This window comes from Panthera pardus, unplaced genomic scaffold (genome assembly GCF_024362965.1).
Source record: "Panthera pardus isolate Hobbes unplaced genomic scaffold, ASM2436296v1 HiC_scaffold_11, whole genome shotgun sequence".
Classification (NCBI taxonomy): Eukaryota; Metazoa; Chordata; class Mammalia; order Carnivora; family Felidae; genus Panthera; species Panthera pardus.
In genome coordinates, this window is record NW_026526666.1 from 36,580,679 (window position 1) to 36,603,678 (window position 23,000).

The 23,000-nt window shown below is 40.9% G+C and overlaps 1 long non-coding RNA gene across 1 annotated transcript in view; it reads left to right on the forward strand.

Moving 5' to 3' along the window:
• LOC109246172 (uncharacterized) overlaps nt 1-23,000 on the forward strand; it is a 40,836-nt gene that overhangs the window by 15,878 nt on the left and 1,958 nt on the right. Inside the window, exon 2 of the long non-coding RNA XR_002071242.2 lies at nt 7,111-7,296. This is a non-coding gene — a long non-coding RNA (uncharacterized LOC109246172). The remainder of the gene's footprint in view (nt 1-7,110; nt 7,297-23,000) is intronic.

Below are 23,000 nucleotides of genomic sequence, written 5' to 3' on the forward strand. Positions count from 1 at the left end.
ATCTCCTGTCCTCCTCCCTCTTTTCTTCAAACAAATCAATTCATAACTATAGTTGTGGGTGGGGAGAGAAGTGCTCTTGCTCTGTGCCCGTAGAGAGAAGAGAATATGCAGGAAGGGGGCCACTAATTAGCTGGTCCCAGCCCTTCACTAGGCTAGCATGGTTTCTTTATTTTTAAGGCTTCAAGGCAGGGACCAGGCTGGGCAAAGAACAATGAGTAAGTCATGGAGGTGATGCTTTTAATGATACATTCGCTAATGAAATGGCACTCCATGGGTTCACTTATTAGTAACTTAGCTCAAACAGCCATGTCCTACTGTCAGCTTGCCATTGACGACGCAGTGTGACCTCAGAATTGTCAACTCCACCTGAAAAAGAGCAAATGTTGCAGAAAATACAGGAGCAGCAGCATAATTTGGAGTGGAAAGATTAGCAACAACAGAGAACCTCTTGAATCTCTGTATTTCTAGTTTGCTGTGGAATTGTGCCAGAAGTGTAGTTATTTGAAGAACAGGCTAACCTTGCAGTATTTGGGTTTGCCTCTGATTTGTAAACAACTGGATGACTTGATTGAATGTTTTTGAGGCTGTATGACAGTGTTGGCACTGGAGGAGTGGCTAGCAGAACTCCATTCTCAACTAATTATATAGGGTGGCTCTTCTTTATGTTTTCCAGGGCATTGGGGTTTTTAACTTGATGTTCAGAAAATGATTTATGGGGAAAATACTTCCGTACAGACCTTGCTTAATGACCGGAGGATCAGGAATGACACATGGATGTGAAAGTTTATGATTCTTCCCATTTATGTAACCTCATTTATTTGAATAACTCAATGCCCCTTATGTCAATTATTGAATTAAACCTTTTAATATCCCTCTGTCAAATGGGAAGTATGTATTTATTTACTCTTCATTTTACGGTTGGCCATAATGATTTGAACTTTCTTTCTTGGGGGACGAACCAGATCTTACATTCATGTTTTGCATCCCTCATTAAAGGCTGCTCCCTAAATCGGCCACTCATACACGAAACGTCCATTTTTAGGACTCTATACATTCTCATTAACCATTCACGATTCCTGTGCATTTGGTGCTTTCTTGGTGCAAAGCTAAATGAGCATAGTTTTATTTTGTTTGCTTCTGAGCTTTGATGGTAAAACTAGCGATGTTCCAGGGTGAAATGAATTCCTGGGAATAGTATTGCATGAAATCTGACGGTTTTCATTCTCACTGGTGATTACGTCGTGTTTGCTAGTGAGGAAATCACGGAACGGGCAACGTATCTGAAGCTTCCTCAGCAGCGTGAGTCGGAGAAGCTTTCCTGGTATCGTGCACATGGTGGACACATGTTGGAGCCAATCCCTTTCTCGTGCCATCCTCTCAGAGTTTCTCTTCAAGGCTTTGCAGGTCCTGTGTCCTCTCACTTTGTCTCCTGTGACTTCAGGGTGATCAGCTCATTTCTCTGAGCCTCTCAAGCACCTCCATTCACCACCAGTTTCCACACCCTCCCTGCCTTTGGCTATCTAGTCACGAAGCCAAGCAGTAATGAAAATGGGTTTCATTAAACAGGAATCCTACTTATTTTCTCAAACCACTATGCTAATAATCTCCCTTCTCAATATAAAGGCTTAAACACATACCAATATAACTAGTTTTTTTTTTTTTTTTCCAGCTATTTTTTTTTTTCTAAAGAAGATTATTTCCTGGGGATAAAAATATCTCTATTCAAAATCCAGGACTTTGTTGTTAAAAATGAAGATCTAAAGTATATAGAACTCTTTTTTTTTTTTCTCTAGAAGCGAATGGAGCTTGAAACTCCCACCTTTCAGTCATTCGGTTTTGAAAATGACCACAAAAGAGATCTGAAGAGCTAAAACATTTCCTTACTAAAGCATGAATTTTGCAGGCCCTTATAAATAAATCAGGATGAATATTAGAATACAGATACAGTTTGTAGACATATGAATATGGGTGATAGAAATATAATTTTGTTCCCGCAACAACTCAAACACGTACGAGGACACACACTGTATAGTACTGAAGGAATAACAAGTTCACGTAAACTCGGATGGGCATTGTGTCTTTTTTAAAGAAAGCCACCCACACAGTTCAGGGTCATCCTTCTCTCTTGACAGGCTGCTCGTGCAGATGCCATCTTGATTGGGGTGGAAGTTCTTCAGCCTCTGCACCCTCTATCTAATGCCTGTGGTTTCCAGTTGAGTATATAACTTCCTATTTATCTGGAAGCCTGTTTCAAAATCGTCCTCCTCGGTAGTTATCCTGACATTCGGAACTGCGGCCTCAATCTCCCTTTTTTTTTTCCCCTTGTCATGAAGTTTGTGATCATCAGCAAGAAGTCAATTTTGACTCTTTCGCTCTCTGGAGCTTTTAGAGCTCTTTGCAAATACCAGGAGCATGACCCTGGAAATTTCTTTTCCCCCAGAAAAGGAAAAAGCTCCACTTGTCAATCAGTCTTCCTGAGCATAAATTCTTACAAAGGAACTCAGAGCAGCCCCTGTCTAAATCCATCAGGATGGAGGGGAGATGGGGGAGAGGGGGGTCAAGTTACTAAATAACTGTGATCAGCTTTAAAGTCTAGCTTCAGGGTTATTACTTACATTGCCTTTCGAAAGTAGCATAGATGCACAAAAGAATGAAAGAACACCAGCTCCTTTGTTACTGGACAAGTTGGAGGAGCAAGGCATTCTGATTAATGGAACTTCTGGTTTGTTGACTGTTAACCTATTTATGGACAGAGCTTACCGAGGGCAGGGGTTTGGCTGAAGATCACAGAAAGATGAATGTCTCTTTTCAGATGAGCATAATTTAACAAGTTACTCCACACTACTTTGTATTTTTCTTCATATTGGTTTTGTCTTTTAGTGAGTTGTCCATATATTTCTCTCACCCAGGAGGTTACAAGCAATTTTGGAGTAGAAGTGTTTCTTTCCCTCTTTGTAAAACCTGTAAAATATTTCACATTGTAGATATTCATTAAATATTTGCTGAGTTATATTGATTTTTCCCCCTCTAATATGTGTTTAGATATATTGCTCTACCAATGACAAATGCCCACGATGTACATCAATGCCTTGAGTATGAAAAAAAAAAGGCCTGAAAAACATGTAGTGTGTACTTTGATGACTTCTATAAAACTTAAAAGCAAAACTTTTCCTTAAAACCTCACGTGTTCATAAAATAATACCTGAAATCCTGATATATACGCATACTGACACACACACGCACGCACACAATCTGTTTGAAATATATTCTAGCAGAAATGTAAAAAGATAAAAGTGGATCATAGAACAATGAAGGCCCTAGGAAATACCGGACGTATGATTTAAAGAGACTAAAGGTGAGTCAATAACAAATACTTATTCAAGGTGTCCTAGCTGTACTGTGCCATACTAGGTACTCTGAGGGTACAAAAATAAGGAAACTAAACATAGGGCTCCTACTTTGTTTTACACACTGTTCTAGGTCCATAAGTACATCGAGGATAAAAAAAGATATTCCTGCTCCTTGCCGCAGAGCTAAAGAGGAGAGCCCAACAGTTAGCAATTAACATAGTAATTTAGCTAGGTATGCAGTGGCCAGAAGGGGGTACATACAACAGACAAAGGAAAAACAGATCAGGGTAAATGAGAGGGCTGCATTGTCAGGTAAACAGCATGATCAAAGTTGGCTTTTTTCAGAAGGTGGTATTTGAGCAAAGACTTAAAAGAGAAGTTAGCCAAGCAGATACCTGGGGAAAAAAGATTCCAGGCTAAGGGAATGGTCAGTACCAACGGTGAGAGCAAGCTTGGCAGGTTGAGGGACAAGAAGTAGGCCAGGGTGGCTAGACAATAGCAGGGCATGAAAGCAGGAGAGTTTCACAAGGTCAGGTGGCAGTGGGGTCCCCCAGGACCCTGCAAATGAAAATGAGTAAAATAGAGATCCATGGCAGGGTTGTTAGCAGAGAAGCAATGTCATCTGATGTATACTAGCTGTTGTGCTGAGGACGGGCTATAAAGGTGCTAGAAACAGGGAGATAAGTTCAGATACCGCTGCTGGCTGTATGATCCAGGTGCAATATGAGTATGTCCGATTCATTGTCTTCTTCCTCCATTAGATTTCAAGCTCTCTTAGCAAAGGCACATCTTGTCCAAGTATCCTTTCTAACATAGGTTTTCTCACAAAGTAGGTTCTTAACACATATATTTTGAATGGATGGATATGTAACTTAAGTATATTATAGAAAATGACTAAAATCCCCCAAAAGTTTAAGACATAGTGCTCCAGACATGCAGAGGAGAGCAAAATCATCTGTAACTTGCAAGGTTTGTAGTGGAGGAGATATTTCACTGATTTGCATGATGGTAGCAGCAGTAGGGAAAATAGCGGCAGGTACCATTTACTGAGAACACGCGACATCCCAGGCTGTGTGCTAATGTTTCGCATGTATCAGCAATAGAAAACCAGAGAAGGGAATCCCCCATACAGGACATAAGGATGCAAAGTTCGGGGTTTGAATAGGTGGCCAGCTAATCATTTTGCTTTGTTGGAAACCTGATGCAGAATACATGATGGGAGGTAAAGCTGGAGAGGTAGGTTGAGGCTACATCATGGAAGACCTAAAATTCACACATTATGCAGGTATTTTGGATATGATTTAGGGTTTTGAAGTTTATTTGTTTATTCAGCAGGGGAGTGATAGGTTTAAAGCTGAGCTTGGGAATGATTAATATAACTCCTAGATTACCTTCGGATCATTTAGCTAGAGAATAAAACTAGATGAGCAGTTGTTGCTAAGGTCAAAATTACAGCTTTATCATTTGGAAGCACTGATGTAGAAAACAGAAAAATGACACACCCTGATATTTGCACCAGCCTTCACAGTTTGCAAAGCTCTCGCATTCGCATTATCCCACTTGATCATCACAGCAGCTCTGCTAGGTGGCATTGTTATCACATTTTACAAATTGAGATGATTTATGCAAAAGCGATCGGTGCACAGTCTGGCCTGTAGTAGATACTCAAGAAATGTTAGCTGAAGTGGAAAAATAAGGAAGTACAGGCTTAGAAAGCCTAAGCATATTGCCCAAGGTCATAGAGCTGAAAATAAATGACAGAGCCAAAACTTAAAGCCAGTTTGTCTGAGTCCAATTCTCTTTGCTCATGCCCTAACTGCTTCTCTGCCACCCACCAGAGCGCCTCAGAAGTTCTTGGAAAATGACAGGTAAAGCAATCTAGCGTAATACCTAGTTAACTAACCTAACACAAATCCCGATATGGAAAATATTACTTAGTATCTTGTATAAAATTTCATTTTAAGGATTTCAAACATATACATAATATGTTTATAGTACATGTCTCTGCTTTGATATGTTCTATTTTTATATGTTAGTGTATTTGCCTGTACATATGAATGTGTGAGCAAAGGTGTATAGGTGTATATAGATGTGAAGCATTAGTTTGCTAGGATTGCCATAACCAAATACCACAGACTGGGTAGCTTAGACCACAGACATTTATTTTTTCATAGCTCTGGAGGCCAGAGGTCCAAGACTATGGCGTGGGCAGATTTACTGTCTACCGAGGCCTCTCTTCTTGGTTTGGAGGCAGCCCTATTCTCTCTGGGTCCTCTCACGGGCTTTTCTCTGTGTGCCGTCTCTTTGCACGTCCAAGTTTTCTCTTCTTCTAGGGAAACCAGTTAGATTAGGGCCAACAAGTTAGATTAGGGAAACCGGTTGGATTAGGGCCAACCCTAATGATCTCACTCTAATTTAATTACTTCTTTGAAGGCCCTATCTCCAAATACAGTCACATTCTGAGGTACTGAGGGTTAGAACTCCAACACATGAATTATGAGGGGGATATATGTCAGGCTACAACATATTTATTACTACTGATTTGTTATTTTTTAAATTTTTTGCTCATAAGCCTTTTAGAAGTAGTGGCGTCTGTGATCTCCTGTTTCAAATTTCCAAAATGTGGTATTTGTTCATTAAATATTTCCTGGGGACAATTAAGGCCTTGGCACAATGACATGGGCACAGTGTGGTTTATCAGTGGACATAGTATGAGCTTTGGACATCTGTAACCTTGGTTTTAATTCCAGCTCCATTGCCATTTTTTACCTGTGTGGCCTTGGGCTAGTGACTTAACCTTAGTTTCTTCACTCATAAATTGTGGGTAAGAGGGCCTTCTTAGCAGGTTTGGGTGAAGATTAAAAATAATTTATGTAAACACATCTAGCACAGGGCCTGCCCCTTCAAAGGGGCTCAGTGAACGTTAGCTCCCTTTTCCATCACGGCCCTGAACTCACAGGGCCCTGCTCCCTCGGACAGAGGGAGACATGCACACAGATAATTTTACTGGAAATTGATATATGCCACGAGGGCTGTATATAACAAAAGACTGTGTTTGCTGGGATGTTTTTTGGTATTAGCTTAACCAGGATGTTTCTGTAGTAAATACAACAGGAACCCAGTTCACCATTCTGTTGAAAGATCATGAGCTAAGCTAAAAAAAAAAAAAAAAAAAAAAAAAAAGAAAGCTATGTGCTATCCAAACCTTCAAGGTAAATAAAAATTGAGTAATTATAAACCCCAGATGGTTTATCCCACCGCAGTAGGGCAGCCTCTAAAATTTCCCTCAGTGACCGCCCCCCCTTCCCCGCCCTGTCCCATCTCCTGGTATTCTCACCCTTGTGTAATTCCTGCCTCCTCTGAATGTGGGCAGGATGCAGTAATTCTACCCCCCCCCCTTTTTTAATGTTTACTTATTTTTGAAGGAGAGAGAGACAGAGCATGAGTGGGGAAGGGGCAGAGGGAGGGGGAAACACAGAATCCGAAGCAGGCTCCAGGCACTGAGCTGTCAGCACAGAGCCTGACTCTGGGCTCGAACTCCTGGACCGCGAGATCATGACCTGTGTGGAAGTCAGACGCTCTGGCACGCCCAGGTGATTCCCTTCTAATGCACATAACTCGGCAGAAGTGGGAAGGCCCTTCTGAGGCTGAGTTACAAAAAGACTGTGACTTGCTTCCTGACTACTCTCTGGGGCGTCTTTCCTACTCACTCTCATCTCCCTCTCTCTCCCTGTTCTCTGTCTCTTTCTCTAATGGCCAGTTGCCCCATTGGGAGGACGGCGCGCAACCCGTGGAGAGGACCACACGGGTGGATAGGAAGTACTTCTGCCTCCTGCCAACAGCCTCTCGAGCAGGACTGGGAGCAGGTCCTCCACTGCCAGCTGAATCTTGACGTGACTGCAGCAGCAGCCAACAGCTTGACCCGCCTTGAGCCCCAGGCACTCAGGTCAGCCACACCTAGACTCCCAACCCACAAGAGCTCTGAGGTAATGAAATGTGGTTGTTTAAGCTGCTAAATTTGGGGGTAAATTGTCACACAGCAATAGGTAAGTACTTCCCACAGGGATATTTACACTTCGTTCAACTTGAATCTTTTCACATGATAGTGGAAATCAACGTTTTATTTCTTCACGAGGGTCTTTGCACTCAGGTATCGCCTACACCATTAAAAAAAAAGAGGAGATCTAATCAAAGGATGATTTTATATGAATTTTTCCTTTTACTTAGTAGAATCATTGGATGGAATATTATTAGACTTCATAGAAGAAAAAAATAAGCAAAGATATTTTATTTTTACTCACTAGTAAACAAGTCAGGCATGACATGGCATTGCTAAAAAACACTTTGCATATCACAGTACGAAATCACAACACAGTTTAGGGGGAGGGCTCACAAACGGGATCTGTGCGTGGAACTCTGCTTAGAAAGGTGTTGGAAGTGGGTATTTGGGTGGCTCAGTCGGTTAAGCCTCTGACTCTTCCTCTCGGCTCAGGTCGTGTGATCTTGCAGTCATGGGATGGAGCCCTGCATGGGGCTCCATGTTGAACATGGAGCCTGCTTGGGATTCTCTCTTTCCCTCTCTCCCTGTCCCTCCCCCACTTGCTCTCTCTGTCTTTCTTTCTTTCAAAATAAATAAAATATTAAAAAAAAAAAAAAGGAAAGGTGTTGGAAAGAAACCATAACAGTGGGATCTCAAGAAAAGAAGGAGCCATATAACTGAAAGCCAATATATTTAATTTTTACTCTACTAGATAAAAATGCAAATAGATTCCTCATCCACCTTTTAAAGGATAGGTGCAAAATACATAATAGCATTGACAAGTTGTATTTATAAGGCACCTTCATGTCTGTTCTTTATATCTTTCCTATATGACCTATGCTGTTTCATAGTTCAGTTTGAAATAGGTCAGATTCAATGTTTTTTGCTCCATTTTACAGATGAAAAATAGAGATGTGATTCCAGTACCTTGGGAATACAGATTGACTAAACCATCTTTCACTGCAACAATTTGAAAATTTTAGTTCGTACCTCATAAGACAAGTATCTATCTATCTGTCTGTCTATCTATGTATCTATCTATCTATCTATCTATCTATCTATCATCTATCTATCATCTATCTATCATCTATTTATCCATCCATCTATTCACTCACCCACCGTCTTTCCATCCTCAGTACTTATCTACAGGTCAGTTATCGGACAGTTGCAACCTTCTGAAAGACAGTCATGAGCCTGGAGGTAGGAAAATGTTCTGGCATTGGCTAAAATATGAGCCAAAGACACTTGAGCTAAAACATAGGCTCTGAAATGGTAATACTAAACTCTTTAAGAGTTTCTTAGACTTTCTATGCAGAACCCGGAGGCACTTTTAAAAAACACAATTCTAACAAATTTGGGTTTGTTAATTTGTTTGTTTCCAAGACTGGAAAAAACTAAGTGAGGAGACACAGAAATGGTAATGAGAAAGGCTGACACAGGGACAGAATTATCTGATAGCCAGGAGGGCTAGAGAAGTATTTTTAAAAGCAACCATAAAGCCAGAGAAAGCAGTTTAGGATACTTTTATAGCAATAATAAACATTGTGACTCATTTCAAAATGCTCTATAATAATAAATGCTCATAATTTATTAAAATCATTAAAATGTCAAATGTTTAAGGAGACAAACAAAGTGTAGCTGGCATATTTGGAGTATTTACTTTGTAGCAAAAACCATGCTAGGTGCTTTACATCCATTATCTCTAATCCTCTCAGTGCTCAAGGTTTTGGAGATAGGAAATGAAACTTCCAGAGTTTAAGCCATTTCCTTAAGGTCATACAAGTGCTAATAAGTGAGCCAGGATTCAAACTTAGATTTCTCTGATTGAAAAATCTCCACTCTGTCCACTATTCTACACAACCTGAAAGATGCCAATCAAAAACTGTTTAAGATTAAAAAAAAAAAAAGTATCTTAGTGCCTAAGGGTATAGTTTGCTAATCTGGAAACTGAATCAATCCTGTTCTATCCATAATTCCCCCAAAATAACACATAAGTGAAATGTTAATCTTTGTGTACTTTTTGGTGGGGAGAGGAGTATATTTTTCTGCTTGACATGAACAGGGTATTTTTTTATTTATTTATTTATTTTTAACGTTTATTTATTTTTGAGACAGAGAGAGACAGAGCATGAACAGGGGAGGGGCAGAGAGAGAGGGAAACACAGAATCTGAAATGGGCTCCAGGCTCTGAGCTGTCAGCACAGAGCCCGACGCGGGGCTCGAACTCACGGACCGTGAGATCATGACCTGAGCTGAAGTCGGACGCTTAACCGACCAAGCCACCCAGGCGCCCCATGAACAGGGTATTTTTTAAAAAGTAAGACTTATAGCAGCAAACAGGCTGCTTTGTGAGGCAGTGGGTTTCCCATCTCTGAGAATATCGTAGCCATCACTAACATCTTCCAGGAATGCTGAAGATGTTATTTCTATACAGAGTAGGAAGTAGGTTGCTAAAGACCTGCCTCATTTCTAAGAATCTGTGTCTCAAAAATCCTATTTCATCCTGATATGCAGTATTTCTAACTTGTAAGTGGGGAAGAAAGATTTGCTACTAGATGAATTATTATTCTTTAGAGCACAAAAATAGTGAGTTCAACCCCCTTGGCAGTTGCATTTAGCTAACCAATTTTTTGTGTCTTTAATTCTTTGGTGTCAAATGGATCACTGAATGTTCAATGCTTAATTACCGAATCTTCATCATCCCCAAATACTTCTGTGCTTAATATTTATTAAAACCCTTTTTTCAGTGAGACAAACCTCATCTACCATCTGAAATCTAATTTTCTTGACATTTTGTAGCTAGTCGTTATGAACTAATAATATACAGTGCTGTTTGAAATCATCATTCCTTATGTTATACTATGAAATTAATTTTTCCCTTTTGATTTTTAATGCATTTCTCTTGTTCTATTCAAAGAATGGTAGGGTGCCCTCCTAGTGATAATTTTGACCATTCATTTTAAATTGCTATCCAAAACAGACTGAGTAGTGTTTCACATGAACATTTTTATTAAATTTCCCATGATGTTACATATGATTAAAAAAATAACTACTGTGGCAAAAAAAAAAAAAAAAAAAAAAAAAGGAAAAGAAAATAAAGCCAAAGGAATATATAATCAAACATTTAATATCTTAGAACAGATGAAATAAACCTAAATCAGCATATGTAAGTAAAGATTAATATTTGTAAGATGACTTTCATTGATTAAAAAATTTGGCCATTTATTTCAGGAGTGGCTTATCTGTTAGGCTCAGTATGCATAGTATGTGGTATCCACAGTATTTTCAGGAGCACACAAGAATGTTTTAGTTTAAAATCAGAAGGAAAAAATTAGCTTAGGTAAAAGAAAAAAATTTTTAATGAATTTTTAAAAAATATTTATTTTTGAGAGAGACAAACAGTGTGAGCAGGGGAGGACAGAGAGAGAGGGAGACACAGAATCCAAAACAGGCTCCAGGCCCTGAGCTGTCAGCACAGAGCCCGGCACAGGGCTCAAACCCACAACCTGTGAGATCATGACCTGAGCCCAAGTCAGACGCTTAACCAACTGAGCCACCCAGGCGCCACAAAAGAAAATGTTTTAATAGATGATATTAACATATTCATCTTTATACCAATATGATTATAAGATAGAATTTAAAAAAATGGAAAAAAGTGACCCAAGAAGGCAAAAGTGCCCAGGGCCCATGCAACATATTATGTGGTCCAGATTCACTCATTCTAACAGGATTTATGAGCTCCCTGCTGTTTGTCAGGGACTGCACTAGAGCCGACGTATGGGGGGGCGGAAGAAAGTGGGGTGAAATGGTACAGGAAGAGGACCCAGCTTTTAACCTCAAAGAACATGTGAATTGCTAATGAGTAAAGAAAGTATGAGAATGGATCATTACAATACAATGTGGCAAGTGGTATTATAGATAAAGACAAAGTGCCAGGGGGCTACTGAGAAGGCAGTAACAAGTTGTGCCTGGTGGCCGTGGGGGAGGCGGGTTCATACAGCACATGGTAGTTACACTGAGTTTTAAGAAAGGAGATTTCTCTTTCTTTTCTTTCTTTCTTTCTTCCTTTCTTTCTTTCTATCTTAATGAAATGGGTTAATAAGGAGGTAATGAGGGGGCTGTGTTCTTGGCTAATGGATGGCATGTGCAAAGGCCTTGGAGCATGATAGGCCTTGGTATTTTCCAGAAACTGCAGATGGTACATTATGCCTGCATAGAGTATATGCAGGTGGCCTTAAGGGTGTAGAAAAGGTCGGCAGGGTGCCATCCTTGCCCTGCTAATGAGATGATGTTATATTTTATAGCACAAGATCTATGTTTCTTAACCTTGGCATTAAATACTTTTCCCATTTGGCCCCCATTGGTGGTACCACCCCCCCAAGACGCTCTACCAAAATGCTCTAATGCCAGTCGCCCAAATGGACTTGCTTTCTAACTTCTGCTCTTTTGTACATGTTCTCACTTTATCTGTAATGCACTCTGTCCTTCTCTGACATCATAGACTTCGTCCCTGAAGCCACCTTAGCCCCAGGCAGCACACTTACCAGGTCACACAGTACAGAGCTGAGAAGGGCCTGTGGGGTTATCCAGTCATTAACCTTCATTTTGCTAATAAAACTGAGGCCCAGAGAAAGCAAGCAACTCGTGCCCGTTCCCACAGGAAGCAAAACAGAACCAAATTCGCCTGACTTTTGGTGGTACCGAATTCTGTAGCAACTGTCTCCACATTTGGTGATTAATCATGTGCTGTCTTGACATAGCTGGTGTCATCTTCAAAGATTTACTTTTACCATTTGATTTGTTTATACATTGTTATGGTTTTCCATCCAAATGTCATTCCCCTGTGGGCTGGAACTGCCTCTCATAGTGATTTCCCACAGGACCTAAAGCAGTAAGCCCTTAAGTAGTTAATAATCTGGTTTAGGTTTCTCGTCGTCATGAAATGATTTGCCTATATTATAGAGAGTATTAAATCTATGGCAAGAAAGGAAAAACAAAAACAAAAACAACCCAGCACCTGTCTTAATTTGGGTTTTCAAGGATCAGTGCCTGTGACATTCCTGTGCCCTTGATTTATTGAGTGTGTTCTTCAAGAAACAAAACAAAACAAAACAAACAACCTGTGAAAGGGTGAGGCTAGAGATGGGGAAAGGGCAAGTCTGGCCTTGGCAGCCTGACCTGTTTGAAAGAGGGAGTTCTGGAGCATTAATAACTGTGCAGAGTTGTCCAGAAGGGGCAGCACAAGCCTCTCCCACCTCCTTGCTCTAAGTAAGACACTGTGGGCTGCCTCCTGGGGGCTGGGGCCAAGAGGGCTGTGTGAATGTAATTTCCTCGGTGAGAAGGGGTTCTTGTCTGCTAAGGACAAGTCTTGAAGTTAGGGCCTGGGCCACTGTGAATCACCGTACACCATAATCACAGATGCCTGGGACCGGTGGATCCATTCGGTAGAGGGAATCTGAGCAGGGAAACAATTGCATCTTTCACCACCTTTACCTGCGGGACAAAAACTCCCAACAAACAAAACAGCAGAAGAAAACAAAATGAAAACAAACATGATAGAACCCAAGAACCCATCTTCTCCATCTGCAGTCTGACCTCTTCTGGTTTGCTCATAAATTTTCTCAAGATGGGGCGCCTGGGTGGCTCAGTCAGTTACACGTCCGACTTCGGCTCAGGTCACGATCTCACGGTCTGTGAGTTCGAGCCCCGCGTCGGGCTCTGGGCTGATGGCTCAGAGCCTGGAGCCTGCTTCCGATTCTGTGTCTCCCTCTCTCTCTGCCCCTCCCCCGTTCATGCTCTGTCTCTCTCTGTCTCAAAAAAAAAAAAAATTTTTTTTTCTCAAGTTATTCCCAAGCAGCTTCACCTAACCTAATGTCCATAGTGACCCCTTTTCTCAGAAGAACAGATATAATGTACAAACAAATGATTCAGTTCTTCTAATGGTGTGGCTTACGATGTCAGGAATGCGATCACTGCTGGGGGTAGGAAAAAAAGCCATAGATCATCAGAAATGTGATCATTTCCAAGGTTTTGAAGAACAGATACTGCAATTTTTTATTCTGCCTCCAAATAGCCACAGTGACTGAGGAAAACACCAAACCCCCAAATTAATCCTCTCTGCACATCGCAGAAAAAAAACACCAAATAATTTGCCCCACAGCTAACAACAGCAACAAGAAAAAAAAAAAACCCACAAAAACAAACAAACCAAAAAGCAAACAACAACAATTAAAAACAAACAGGAAAACAACTAAGGCCCATATAAATGGAGAGTTTTCTTTAAGATCTCATCAGGCATAAAAAATGTGCAGAGGCACAGCTCTGAAATTAAAACACAATCTGCCCAGCAGTGTGGGGTCTGGCCCTGTGTGACAATTCCTGAAGACACCCTCTCTTTGAACCTGGAAAGTAATTTTGCTAGTTCTAATCTTAGGTTGAGCCCGGCAATTAGGATTCTTTCAGGTCTCTGCTACTTCAAATGGCTCCCGTTCTCATTCCCATTACTCTCAAAAACGAAGTCCACATTTTCCTCAAGCCCTGGGCGCCTCCGTTTACTCCTCTAAATCTGCATTGCCTCCAATGGAGTGCATGGTTCTGCATCTGAATGTGGGATGTTAGCAACCAAAGCAGGCTTTGTGCTTCCAAAAGCTTCGCCCAGCGACACCAGGAAGCAAGGAAACCACTTGGGCCCATTATGTGGTTTCTTTCTCTGCAGTAATCTTTGCCTGTTGCTCCTGGGTTGATTTTTAAAATCTTCATTATTTTGTATCCTTCTCACAGTGTGAGATTTAGAATAATTCAGCTTTCTGTTGGAAAGATATAAGGAGAGGTTCCCACAGATTTCCTTGAGCACCCTGAAGCTTAGCGGGGATCCCGGCCTCCATGCTATTTCCTTTCTTAGCCCCCAGTCAGACTAGATGCCAGGCCATCCCTGTGGCTTTGCACACGAGGTTGTGGATATCGATTTGGAGAAAATAATAACTACTAATAATTTCTAAGAAAACTAGGGTCAAAACTTCTCTAATGTCTACTTTTTTGTGGAATTTGTACCTGTTACATTATGTTTAAAATATGACAAACTCTTAATGCATTTGGCATAGAAAGAAAAACCAGTTAGCAAATGGACATTCAAAATTGTTTCTCTGAAAAACCATTTATCAGGCAACCTCCCTAATTACGGTTCTTTAACCCTCAGATTGTGTTGGAACTCATGAGAAATTAAATAAACCGTCAAAATGCATGAATCCTTCAAAATTCCCTAGCTTGTACTTTGCTTTGCACAATTTTTTTTAATTAAAAGAAAAAAAACACATTTAAAGTGGGTACATTTTCCCATGACCTATTGTCAATAATAAATTATTCCCAATAACAAATTTATTTTTGCCAATAATAAATATTACCAATAATATTAGCAGAATGAGTTTTAACTAAAAGGTCGTGGAGGAGAGAATGGTCTTAGGTAACCCCAGCCACAGAGGCTGGAGAACAGGAGCAATAGTGAATGGGAGTTTGGGAAAGCGAACTATTTCGGTACCAAGATGATGTTGATTTTGTATATGGTGTATTTGAAGTGACTGGGGACATCCAAATGGAGACTCCATTAGGAACTATGAAGGGAAATAAAGACGTGATGAAAAATCTGGGAGGCATGGCCATCTTTTGTACCTGTGGACCTCTCATAAACGTCACAGATTTGCTTGTCCCCATTCATTCACCTGTATTTAAGAGAAAGAATGTGCCAGGCACCCAGGGGTTGCACAACAAGTTCCAAGTGAAGCAACAGGCCTGTCCGGACCATTGAATGACAGCCAAATCAGTACATCCTTGAGGGCCAGGGGAAGGCTGCTGAGTGACTCCTGCAAGCCCCACTCTATATGCTAATGCTTTTAATGGGTTTGTCCTGATGAGAATTCAGAAGTTAGAAATTGGCCAATTTTCATTCCCATTCAACTGATAAGGGGTGGTCAGTGAGCTACTTTAAGCCCCAGGAAGATTATGGGTTTTGGCTTTGCTGCCCACATGTCTAAAGGAGGCGACAATTTCTGATAATTCCTACTCCTGGAGGGGAGAGGAAGGGAATGGAGAAACTGTTAGTCTGGACCTAATTCTGAACCACAAGGGGGAATTGGTTGATGAAGTGGAAGTGATTGAAACTGAGGGGGAAAAGTGTCCATGGTGTGTCAGCCTAAAGTGATAACCACGAGTGAGGAGGTTGGGCCTGGCGGATGTGTTCCCTGGATCTGAGAAGGACTGGCATCTTAACAGGAGAGGAGAACAGACAGATGTAATTCCACAGCAAAACTGTGAAAGGGAAGGAATTTTAAGAGAACTGGAAAACATTCAGGCATAGGATTCTAACTATGCAGCTTCAACTTTATGGAGGTATAATTGACAAATACAATTGTAAGCTATTTAAGGTAGACAATTTGATGATTTGATACATGTATGCAGTGTGAAAGGATTTCCCCCATGAGGCTAATTAACATATCCATCACCTCACATATTTTCCTCTTTTTCCCTCTTTTTTTTTTTGACATTTAAGCTCTAATCTCATAGCAAACTTTAATTACACAGCACGATATTATCAACTTTAGTCACCTCGTTAGATACTCAGACCTTATTCACATTACCAAAAGTTTACACCTTTTTACCAGCCTCTCCCTATTTCACCCACCTTCCAGACCTTTGCAACTTCTTTTCTACTCTGTTTCTAGGAGTTCAACTTTTGTTGTTTTAGATTCCACGTATAAATCATATCATACAGTATTCGTCTTTGACTGGCTTATTTCACTTAGCAAAATGCCCTCCAGATTCATCCATGTTGTCATAAATGATAGGTAATAAAAAAAGAAGAAATGACAGGTAATATTTCATCACGCACACACACACACACCTCACACTCTTTATCCATTCATCTGTCGATGAAAGACCATTGTGGATAAAAACTGTGCCATTTCAAATGATCTTAGAGTATAAAAAAGGGAGACTTTTATTAATCAGAGAACAGAAAGTTTCTGACAAGCCCAAATTTTCATTTGGGCTTTTAATAAAAGAGGCATAATTCATCCAAATGAATGAAACTTCGGTTCTCAGGATACTAAGATTTGTTTACTTAGACTGAGCTTTCTGATTTATTTTTTCTACTCTTGTTATTTTAGTTGAGAAAGACTGAGCCCAGAGTCTCTACAAAAGTGGTTAAGGTCAGTTTCCTAGTGATACACCATGACTGCAGCCCAGTGTTTCTGATTCTTAGTCCAGGCCTCTGTCTGCCACATGACTGGTTTCTCAACAAAACCAGTCTGAGAATTCGAAGAGATCTGAAAGCTTTTCTGGAGTGAAAGGGACGCCGAGTGAGCAGTGCTCCTGTTGGCTCTCACCCCTCACCTCCCCATCCTGCTTTCAACAAGAGTTTACTTTTCTTTTCTTTCTTTTTTTTTTTAAAGGTTATTTATTTATTTTGAGAGAGAGAGAGACTGAGAGAGAGAGCACATATGAGCAGGGGAGGGGCAGAGAGAGAGGGAGAGAGAGAATCCTAAGCAGGCTCCAAACCATTAGTGCAGAGCTGGACGCAGGGCTGGAACTCACAGACTGCGAGATCATGACCTGAGCCGAAATCAAGAGTTAGATGCTTTACCGACTGAGCCACCCAAGTGACCCAACTCTCCTCTGTTTTATAAATACGGTGAGAAGGTATGATTTTATTTTGAAAGGCAATTCTAAGATCTTTGAAAACCTGTACCTCCCCAGGTCATCTCATTGGTTAGAATTCCAAAAATAAGAGTATTGAACCAGATTCTGTGTGTGTGAACAATGATTAGGATGGAGACTCAAATAAATATATGTTAAAAAAATTAAGTACAAATTTTATTCTAATAAAACCTAAGGCATACAAGCAAAGAGGAGAGAAGGCGCCAGATCTATAAGAACCTCCAGAAGCCTAGAGCTAGGAATTGATTGGAGTTTCTAAAAATGGCAGTGAAAATGCATTTCTTAAAATTATATTTGGAAGATGATGATCAAGGACCACGACTTTGCTAAATTTTGTTTTGTTTTGTTTTGACTCGGTTCTGATAACTGGAATTAATCTCTCTGGATCTCTATCACATATGTAGGCATCTAATTATAATCATAAATTAAAAATATTTTTTAAATATTTAACCACAATTTATCCTAAATTTAATGGCTTTTAATCTGGCAGTCTTAGACAAACACTTTTGAAAAATCAGATTCAGCTTTCAATCTCCATGGTCAAAGGTTTGGCCAGAAAGTGTGTGAAACTTGGCACGTTCCCTCAGGTGTTCCAGTTTCTTTTTTTCGCCTGCCTCTACCTCCCTGGGTTTATTTTGTGTGCATGGCTAATGGAGTTAATGATGGCCCTTCAGCTTTGGGGCTGCTGCACCTGGTTAACGGTGAACCCAAGCCTGATTTATTTATTTATTTATTTATGTATTCATTTATTTATCTATCTATCTATCTATCTATCTATCTATCTACTTATTTATTTATTTATTTTGATTCCTCCTCCAGAGAACTCTTCCAAGGAGCTTCGTGACCTGCCAGCTTCTTGCTTTCTGCTGAATCTGCTTGTGCAGAGGTTGGATCATGTCAAGTCCTTGTCTCACCTGGCTGCCAACAGACTTCTTGCTCAGCACCTCTTGAATCTGCTCATGTTTATTTAGAAAATAATTTTGGTCCAACCAAAGAAAAAAAGATGGTTTTCTGTGACATTGGCAAGAGGAATCTTCATGGGGTTGATGGCTGGATTCCCGCCTCAGAAAGAAAATGTGCATGGGCCCTATAGGCCATCTGCTGTTGGGCATCAGAACCAGGGGTTCTATTTCATTTTTTCCAAGATTGCTATTCTACCCTCTGCTCTGAACTAGTGCCAAATGTCCTGAGGGGCTTGCCTTATGTGAAATGAGGGCTGCAGCATCAGCCGATGGACATTGTGCTTTTCATGCCTTTGTGTATTTCGCTCCCCTGGCTCTGACTCTGCCCGTGATCTCATTCATTTGACTCCCAGTTTTCTCTTCGGAAATGTTTAATTCATGCAGCTCGTGACCCTAACCTGATCTAATATCTGCAGCCTCATCACCCTGTGCTCTGGCCACACTGAATTAACAACTGATCACTAAACCTACTAGACCTTGATGTGATTGTGCATCCTTGAGAGCTTTTTTCTTCCCTCAAATGCCCTGCACCTTACTCACCGGGCAGACTCTTACACTGCTGCCGAGAGCTTGTTCGATTGTCTTTCCCTTTGTGAAGATTTTCTGAGCCCCTCAGGCAGCTTGCTTTCCTGTTTTGATCTGTCACAGTATTGGACACATTTCTTCAGTTTGTTTATTCATTCATTGATTCAACAGGTTTCATTAATTCGTTACTGTGTGCCAACCACTGTAGGGCACTGTGAACAGAGTGGTGAATAAGGCAGATATAGTTTCCGATAACGATGATCAAAGTCATAGATGATTTTAAAAGTATCAATGATTAAATTAGCGTGAAGAAGTATATTACATATGGGAACATAGATTGGTGGAGGGGCAATGTAATTCAGGGCTTTGAGAGGGCCTCAGGTAGGAACAAATGTTCGAGCTGAGAGTTGAACCCTCGGTGTAGGCAGAACGGTTTATGTACCGTGTATCTTCATACATAGCACCTGACAGTCACTCAGTAAAAGCTCGTGGAACCAATGAACGACTGAATGTACTATACAACCACAGTGGCAGTTTGAGGACTTGCTTAGAGTTTAATTTCTGCCAACTCATTTTAACAGTGTAAGGGCTCTGTAATATCCAGATAAAATGTGCGTATGTGTATATATGCACATTCAGAGAGAATTTAGTTAATACACGTACATGTATGCCACATGACCTTGAAAACTGTTTGCCGAATATTAGGCTAGTTTGAGAGAACCTACGACTCAGGAAACTGGCTTTGTAGCAGACACAGCTAAATCTGGAGCCTCATCTCCCGCGGAAGGAATGAGTCTCCCCCAGCTTCTGGGAAATCTGTTCCTTGAAGGCCTCAGGCCTCAGCCCTCTCAGTGCAGTGTCCTTGGCTGAAGAGAGCAGTCTCACTCAAGGTCACCCCCCTTCCTTAGCATCCAATAATTGGTCTGTGGTGAAAAGCAGAGGCATAAAGGCCCAGCCCCTTCATCCCAACTAAGTAGAACTCTGAAGGGACCATCTGAGGGCCTGAGCTCCTCATATAGTTGGTTGACGGCCTTGTTTTCCCTCTGCCCAATCTGGCTTCCTTCTCTTCTGTCACAGGTGATATTCCAATAGCATTCCCTAATAAACTTCTTGTACACTAGTCTCTATCTCAAAGTCAGCTTCCCAAAAGGAACTGGCAGCAGGCTCAAGGGGCCCAATAAATAGCATCTGTCTTACCTGCTTGAATTCTGAGCATACCCAAAATAAGACAAAAGAATAAAAGAGATTGGAAACCAAAATATCATTGTTATTACTGATAAAACTGATATTGCAAAATGTGAAATACAACCGTGAACTGTGCTGCCTCATCCTGAATAATAGATTGACACCCATGTATTCCCCAGCAGCACAAGGCTGGGCAAGACTCACCCCACAGAGACAAAGCCTCATCCTGTAAATTACAGCAAAGCGGGGCGTTGAGAGGGATCCTGCATGCTCAGATCCTACACCTGGCTTGCTCTTGGAGAGGAGTGAGGGGGTGCAGAAAGAGGCCGGTTGGTTACCCTAGTGGCACTCCCTCCCTGTGAGAGGAACACCAGGAATGGGCAGCGGCTCCCAGCCCTCTCCTCCCGTAGCACGACCAGAGAGCCAAGCTCCTGGTTTCAGGAGCAAGAGAGGCCACAGTTCTTGCAGGGTACTACAGGGTAGTGGATGTGCTTTTGACATTTGTTTCTATTGTTCAAAAGAAACGGTGCAATTACCTACTGCTCTCTTAGGAATGGAAAGCACGGAACCAAAGAGAATTTTCAATGCTTAAGTTCAAGACTCCAGGATGAATTCCTTTGCTACTCGTCCTGAGTGGCACTGCTCCTGTGTCCATTTTGATAGGATCTATTTTCTTTTTTTTTTTTTAACGTTTATTTATTTTTGAGACAGAGAGAGACAGAGCATGAACGGGGGAGGGTCAGAGAGAGGGAGACACAGAATCTGAAACAGGCTCCAGGCTCTGAGCTGTTAGCACAGAGCCGGACGCGGGGCTCAAACTCACGGACTGCGAGATCGTGACCTGAGCCGAATTCGTCCGCTTAACCGACTGAGCCACCCAGGCGCCCCATATAGGATCTATTTTCAATGGAGGAGAACTGACGTACATGTATACATATTCACACAAGTAAAAAAAAAAAATGCTTATTTTATGTCTATATCAAGATACAGTGGAAATATATATGGGCAAAGAGGAAGAAATAAAGACTAGCTTCTTTTTCTCCTAGATTTAAATTTATTATAAAAATAATAGTATTAAAGGAAATTTTAGGAGAAAACAATTGTGTTTTGCTAAAATTTTATCACTGCAACATGTTTTGTATTTTCATCATGTTTTGTCCATAAATATTAGTATTTTTGCATACACACAATTTGGAGCACTTTCCGTTTTGTTACTTGGTCTTTTTAATGATCACTTTTAATGCTACATTAATATTCCATCTCGTTAATTTACCATAATTTATTTAACTATTCCCTTCCTACTGGATATTTAAAGTGTTTCTAAATTTTGCAATGATAAATACATCTGCTTTTAAAATTAGGAGACACAAATATAATGCAACAAGTAATTTTAAAAACTACTCACTTCAATTATTTTACAAATGTACAAGCCATAAATACATTTGAAATCTTAGAATAATGAAAGTTTGGCCTTTACTTTAAAGAGGGAGTGGGCCTAATGGCAACTGCTTATCCTCGCAGTTAGATCTCTATACCATGCTTGTTGATGAGAATGTGGATGCTTTCGTGGCAGTGACCATATCGTGTAACCTTATATCTGGAAAGCTTGGTAGCATGTCAACTGCATAGTAGGCGTTCAAGGAATGTTGGTGCGTAACATAATTTAATAATAATAATAACAACAATAATAATAATGAAACAAAACAGATGAACATATGGAAATCAGGGGGAAAGAGAAGAGAGGGAAACAAACCACAGGAGACTGTTAGTGATGGAGAACAACTGTGGGTTGACGGAGGGAAGTGGGTGGGGGGATGGGCTAGATGGGTGATGGGTATTAAGGAGGGCACTTGTGATGAGCACTGGATGTTTTACGTAAGTGATGAATCAGCGAATTCTACTCTTGAAGTTGATATTGCACTGTATGTTAACTAACTAAAATTTAAATATAACAAACAGTAAAGAATGTAGGGAGTGGGGAGTGATGACAGATAAATCCAGATGGTCTGGAGGCAAATTTTCTTCCTCCTTTAGGTAGCTTAGCAGAGAGCTGCCTCAGCTTGATCAGAGAAAAGACATTTGGTTGTTGGTGGTCCTGCCAGGCAAAACTGTTCCCAGGGACCTCAGAATAAAGACCTTGACCCTCGGTCCATACACTTCTTTTTTTAAAAAAAAAATTTTTTTTTTAATGTTTATTTATTTTTGAGACTGAGAGAGACAGAGCATGAATGGGGGAGGGGCAGAGAGAGAGGGAGACACAGAATCAGAAGCAGGCTCCAGGCTCTGAGCCATCAGCCCAGAGCCTGACACGGGGCTCAAACTCACGGACCGTGAGATCGTGACCTGAGCTGAAGTCGGACGCTTAACCGACTGAGCCACCCAGGTGCCCAACGGTCCATATACTTCTTAGCAATGTTTCTGAGCCTGGAGATCCTTCCCTATCTTTGTTAGAGATCTCACTTAGAGAAGCTAGGTGTTCTTTAGCTCTTCCTAGGCTATCCCATAAACATGTATCACAGTGTGGAGCAGAGCTTGTTCTGTCTTGCTGTGCTCCTGGGAGCAAGTCCAGCCTGCTGGCTGAGGCAGGCCCTGCTTCACTGAAGCCTTGTTGTTTTCATGTAAACGTATTTATGGAACAGACATGGATTCAGGGGCAGTGTGCTTCTTTTCTGCTTCTAAGTGTTTTCCAAATAAGCCCCATATCATACATACACTGTGTAGCTTTGGGGACCCCCTTACATAACAGAAAGAAATAAAGTCATGGAAGAGAAATAGTTAGGCTCTAGAGATAGGTTCAGTCAAGAATCAGATCCAGAGACAAAAAAGAAAAACCAACAAAATCACAGAAAGGAGAAAGATAATCATATAAAGATATTAAAATTAGTGGAGTTAGGGGAGCCTGGGTGGCTCAGTCGGTCAAGTGTCCAACTTTGGCTCAGGTCAAGATCTCACGCCTCATGAATTCAAGCCCTGTGTTGGGTTCTGTGCTGACAGCTCAGAGCCTGGAGTCTGCTTCGGCTTCTGTGTCGCCCTCTCTCTCTGCCCCTCTCTCGCTCATGTGCTGTGTCTCTGTACTTCAAAAATAAATAAATATTAAAAAAATTTAAAGATTAGTGGAGCCAAAATTGAAGTATCAAGACTTGGGATGTGGTATTTGTGCAAAGGTGGACAAATAGACCAAAGAGACTGAATAAAGAATGCAGAAACATACCCACACATATATGGCCACCT